Consider the following 6,613-nt stretch of genomic DNA (forward strand, 5'->3'; position numbering starts at 1 on the left):
AGAGCTGGCCCCGCAGGCTGCAATTATCCTTGTTTGCTGCTAGTTGGACAGTTAACCACGTGGCTTCCGTGGTATAACTTGTTTGCCCTTCATGCTACAGAAGCATCGGCATAAATAATCTTCAGCGCTTTATGGGGATTGTTGGTGACAAAGCTGAGGTTGGGCTGAAGCTGGAGGAGTGAAACATTAAATCAGGACATGTACTTAAATAAAAACAGCATGTCAGTGTAAAAACAAAACTCATCTGGAATCAAAGAGGGAAAGAAATAGTAAAATTATCAACAGAATACTCGCTTGTTCTTGCCAAAGTGACTACATTCATTCTGTTTTTGAGTTGTGGCTTTGTAGAAATACAGCCAGGTTTACTAAGAGAAAAGGATGCAGTGCTTTCTAATAGAGCATAAGTGAAATAAGGTGTGAAAAACATTTTTTTAATCCAAATAATAGATCCCAATTCTATAATTAATTATTAAAATGTTCCTGATATAAGTGTTTAAAAAAATTCAGACACCTATATAGAAAAAATGGTCCCTTTGACCACCTGCTGAAGATCAAACTGAACATCGAAATGAGGAAGAAAATTGATTTGTGTCTTTGAAAGTGTATGATTGTTGGTTCACACACAACCATCTCTAGAGTTTACAGAGAATAGTCTGAAAGAGACAAAACATCCAGTGAGCCGCAGGTGAAAGTCGTCAACGCCGAAGAAGAATGACCAGCGTGCTTTGAGCAGGAAGGAAAAGTTACTCAAATAAACACTTGTTACAAACCAAGGTACGCAGAAGAGCATCTCGGAATGCACAGCACGTTGAACCTTGAAGAAGCAGGGCTACAGCAGCAGAACCACACTGCTTCAGCCAAGAACAGGAAACGGAGGCTACAGTTTAAACAGACTCATCAAAACTGAACAACAGACAAACAGACAAATGGAAAGAAAAGCTCCATCCTGCCTTATATCAACAGTTCAGACTGCTGGTGTTGTAGGGTTGGAGATATTTTCTTGGCACACTTTGGGCCTCCCAGTACCAACTGACCATTGTTCAGACACCACCGCCTGCCTGAGTATTGTTGCTGACCATGACCATCCCTTTATGACCACAATGGACCCATTTTCTGATGGATGCTTCGAACAGGAAATTGGACTTCATTTTGGCCTTTGGTTTCCTTTAAGGTTTGCTTTTATCTCAGTAGACTTGGGTTTCAACCATTAAAGCTTACATTTGTTCATGACCTATGCCACTTGTGTCCTGTGTTTGGGCCCTTCCAATCTACTAATCATAATAAATTAAAGGTTACCATTTATTCTTCAGATCTACCCCCCCCCCCCCCCCCCCCCAACACAATTGACTTTTTTATAACCCATAACCAGTCAAACACCTCTTGACTTTAATGGGGTTTAAATAGTTGGCTATTCAACCTTTTAGGACAGTATTTTTTTGAAGATCATTACTTGCTCAGCACACGCCAGTAACGTCCTAGATTTTCTATGTAATAACATGGTTTTATTTTTTAACCATGCCAACAAGTATATATAAAAATAAACAATCCATTTAAAGGAAGTTTATTCCCATGCTACAGTATTGTTTGACCTGTTTGTGGTGTTGACCGCTATGATGCTTGTTGACTTAAAACGACGCAGTGCTGTAGTACACTGTTATAGGTGCAAAAATGCTAACAAAGAGTCATTTTAGCCCTCAGCTGGGTGGTTGCTAGGCAACACGCTAACATTGTTTTTGTGATGTGTAATTTGGCTTTTGCAGACATAACTGAGACTGTCATGAAGTTAAAATCACAGAATGCATTCGTGAGACATAACACATAACAACTTTGACATGACACACCATGTCATAACCCTCAAACTGGTTTCTTGAAAATGACAATGAGTTGACTGTATTCAAATGACCTGCACAGTCACCAGACCTCAGTCCAGTAGAGCACATTTGGGATATGGAGGAAAGCTTTGATTGTAAATTTTAAATTCCGATCAGTTTTTCTGCTTTTCTTTGGCTGGGCACAGATATGGTTTGAGTGAGCGAGTTTCTGTCCACCACTGAAAACCAGCAGAACGAGAAAAAGGAGAGACAAAGAAGTGGTACTGAAGTTTTAGAGTAGAAGTCATAATGTAGGTCACCCAAACAAAGTCCCAGGTTGAATTGCAAGCAGCTGTCCTGGCCACTTCCTGCCTGGCATGGAGAAGGAGTGCTGAGCCCGATGGTTGGTCTTGCCCCGCCCAGCCACACTGTATGAGCTCAGCATTAAAATGGCTGACAGACAGAGAGAAAAGGGAGGAGAAAGAAGAATGGAAGCCAACATGGCTGCCAGAGGTTTCATGTGCATCCTTCTCTGTGACCGGACACAACTTTGAGCAGATGCTTGGCAGTCAATTCTGCAGCAGCTCCAAACAGACATCCAAACTGGTTCACAAAACAGAGGGAACGGAGTGAAAGAATGTGCTGCTTGTCACAGTTTGTTTCCTTTATTGCATTTTCAATCCCCACAGCTTATCAGCAACATCTTTCTCATACATTAAACACAACTGTGTCCTCTGAGTGTCTGCCCATCAAGATGGCATCACCTCAGAAACACAACTGATTCCCAGGCCAAAATGTAGAGCTGTCTGGGAGCACCACCAGTTTCCCTAGAACTGCACAGGACATATGCAGTATCATTTAAAAGGAGCACAGGGAGAATACACTGTTAATCTGACACTCTTTAAAGTAACTGAAGCCACATAACTACTTGTGGTATGCAGTGGTTCTTAACCTGGAGTTTTAGATCCCCACAATAATTCAAAGGAACTCTGATGAGACTAACAGGAGGAAAAACCAGAAAAATGTCTGCTACACAAAATGTGGCCTTGTTTCACTGTTTTGAATTCTTATTTAATAGGTTTAATTGTGAACTGCTGGTGAGATTTTCTGCTGTAGTGTTTGAAGTTTTGGATTTCTGCTTTTAATTTCCTGATTATTCTACAGTGAGTCCTTGTTTTATTACCCAGTCTCTGTTTACTTTATGGCTGTTTTTGTGATGGGCTTTGCTCTATGTGTTTACTGATGTTTTGGTGTTAGGGTCAATAGCCGTAGTCATCATTTCTGTCTCAGTCTGTCTATGGATCAACCTTTTGTTTTCTTTATCCTGTGTTATATCTGCGCCTCCTTTGGTTTTCCCCTGTTTTACTTTGAAGGGCTGTTTTCTTTGGTGTCCTGGGTCAGTTTTGCTTCCTGTCTGCCCATCCTGATTGCCTGATTTATGTTGCTTGTTGCTAACTGTGTTCACCTGTGTTCAATTTTTCCATTCTCAGATTTTTCTTTCATTTGGTCGGTCCTTCCAGTTTAGATAGTCTTTGTTCCTGCTTTGTCTCCATACCTTGGATTTCCCCCCCTCCCCTATGTTTTTGGACTTCATTTTGGCCTTTGGTTTCCTTTAAGGTTTGTTTTATCTCAGTAGACTTGGGTTTCAACTATTAAAGCTTACATTTGTTCATGAGCTTTGCCACTTGTATCCTGTGTTTGGGCCCTTCCAATCTACTAATCATAATAAATTAAAGGTTACCATTTATTCTTCAGATCTACCCCCCCCCCAACACAATTGACCTTTTTATAACCCATAACCAGTCAAACACCTCTTGACTTTAATGGGGTTTAAATAGTTGGCTATTCAACCTTTTAAGACAATTTCTTTGAAGATCATTACTTGCTCAGCACACGCCAGTAACGTCCTAGATTTTCTATGTAATAACATGGTTTTATTTTTTAACCATGCCAACAAGTATATTTAAAAAAAATAAACAATCCATTTAAAGGAAGTTTATTCCCATGCTACAGTATTGTTTGACCTGTTTGTGATGTTGACCGCTGTGATGCAAGTTGACTTAAAACGACGCAGTGCTGTAGTACACTGTTATAAGTGCAAAAATGCAAACAAAGAGTCATTTTAGCCCTCCGCTGGGTGGTTGCTAGGCAACATGCTAACATTGTTTTTTGTAATGTGTAATTTGGCTTTTGCAGACAAAACTGAGACTGTCATGAAGTTAAAATCACAGAATGCATTCGTGAGACGTTGTAGTTGCATGAAGGCAAAAAGGAAAAAAAAGGTAATTTTAACCCACTGGTAGGTAGTTGCCAAACAACATGATGAACTCATAATGTCTCATATAGATAAGGACCTTGAGGGGCCTAGGAGGTACCTGTGTGCCACTTTTATCAGCTCAACTCTTAATCGTGTAGGAGGAGTTTGCGGACAAAGAAACAAACAGACAGACAGAGCTCTTGTGTTTTATAGCAAGATAAATGAAAAATCAAAATGCAGCTGCTTTCCCGAAGTTGACTTGCTTCTGTTATTGCATCTGTATAAGACACATTAGAAACTTTAGGATAAGTGCACGGGTAACTGAAGCCTAATGTTTTGTCTGCTGGAACGGGAAGCATTCCCACACAGTATCTACAAATCCTTCACTGTTCGAACAGAGCAGCAGCTGGATAAGTCGACAGAGTGCGGGAGAGAAGTCCACTGAGACAAATGGAAACAGCAGGTGACAGAGAGTTTAGCCAGAGGAGGAGGAAAAAGGTCGAGCAGATGTGCAGAGAAAAAAAGTGTAAACTGAGGGGTTAGTCAGGTTACTTCTGTCAGGTTTACTCCTGAAAGTGAAGCAGAGGGTCTCATTCACTAACCCACAACCTTTGCATGACAACAGGTTAGTTAATGAATTTGGGAAGAGTAGAAACAGAGAACCAGTGTGTGAAAAACTACACACACCTCATGATTCAGTTGCTTGTAGATCCACCAATAACAGCGATGACTTAAATACGTTTTTTGTGTCTCTCACATCACAGTGGAAGAATTTTGATCCAGTTACAGTTTACAGTGTTGCTTCTGTTCATTGAGATTTGCAGTCATTTATGCAGCGCTCTCTTAAACTCCCACCTCAGGATTTTAATCAAGCTGCGGTTTGAACTTTAATCGGGCCATCGCGACACTTTCATTCTTTCTTTTTTCAGCCATTCTCTTGTTAACATGTCACTGTGCTTGGGATCCCTGTGATCACTGACCCAGTTTGGGCAAATATGGCCTCATGTTCGACTCTTTGCAAACAGAGAAGTTTGTGGTTGACTCAGTGACTGCAAGGTGGCCAGGTCCCATGGCTCCATCATGCCTCTACCACTGTGCTGACAGTTGGTATGAGGTGTTTGTGCTGATATAGCATTTTAAAGAGGGTATACTTTCCTTTTACCACGACTGTAGGTACCACATTTATGCAGAAATGTACTTCAGGGTGGGCCACTACTCTGTAACGTCCCTGCTGAATGTGCATTGCTCTCTATCAAACTTTACTCCCACCTCTCTCATTTTGCTCTTTTTGTTTAGAGTTTTGTTTACAGAACATTTAACAGATTAAAGACCCAAATTTCCCCTCCTGATATGCTGGCGTGCAAAACCGAGGTTTATAATCACGAGTTTGCATGAAACCTGAGCCCAGAGTGTTGCTGCATAAATGCTGGATGTGTAAATAAGCAATTTTTTCCCCTAACAAGTTTACAGCATGCAGTGATTTGTCAGTGTTGTGATGACAGCTTCTTTCTCCAGCAAACAATGACCCCAAAAGAGAAGAAATGCAGCTTTAAAAAGCCAACGATAGCTCGACTTAACAAGGAAGTGGTGCATTACATGGACTATATTGCTCTTTTTACTGTCTTTTGTTTTCCTTAAAAACAACCTTAAGCTAGTTATCAAATTACAACCTAAAATAGATGAGGCCTGAACAAAATCTGCATTCATAAAGAACAAAATGCACAAACAGGGCCGCAGATAGAAATGCTGAAAACTAAAAGTAAAACAGGCGAGGTCAGAGTCGCTTAAATATTCTCCTTAAGTCGGGCTCCTCATACCAACCTGCTTTTCCTGAAATGTATTTTATGTTGCTTTGAGTTTGTGGTTAATCCATCATTATTGTTATTTACCATTTACTGTTGTGTGGATGTGAAGAGTTAAACCAGAGAGGAAAAAAAGGGTAAGGGGGGAGGAAGAAAGAGCAAAAACAGACCAGAGATACTTGTGGTAAGAAGAGGAGGGGTGGTTCGAGTCTGCAGCCTCATAAAAAGAACAATTTTGCAGTGGGTGAGGAAATAAGAGGAATTAAGGGACGGGGAGGAGGCTGCTTGCAAAAAAAAAAAAGTTTTTGGAGAGGAACTTGCAAAGGGAATCATATCCCCAAACCTATGAGATAATTTCTGGCCATCCCTTCCCTCTTCTCAGCTGACTTACTCGCTTCTTTTTCTTGTTTTTCTTTCTGTAAAAACTGTTTTTATTTGTGTATTTAATGGCATGTTTTAAGAGAAACATTACCTTTTAATGTGAACACACACACACAAAGAGGTGCAGCATCCACACACACGCATGTGCAGGCTGCAGCCGATGTTTCAAGAATGCCAGATGCTCGGCTGGAAAGCATTTCTCTGAAAAATGTGACCGTTCCATCATTTTTTCCAGCTCGTTCCTCGACACATGACTGCTGGCTCCGGGTCCAAATCAACCAGCGGTGTAACTGTATCCAGACGGCTCCTCTGCAGCCCTCCAGCAGCTGCACCAGGCTCTCCTGCAGCAGGCTCAAACCTGG

This window comes from Neolamprologus brichardi, chromosome 3 (assembly GCF_056152115.1).
Source record: "Neolamprologus brichardi isolate AB-2024 chromosome 3, ASM5615211v1, whole genome shotgun sequence".
In the NCBI taxonomy this organism is placed as follows: Eukaryota; Metazoa; Chordata; class Actinopteri; order Cichliformes; family Cichlidae; genus Neolamprologus; species Neolamprologus brichardi.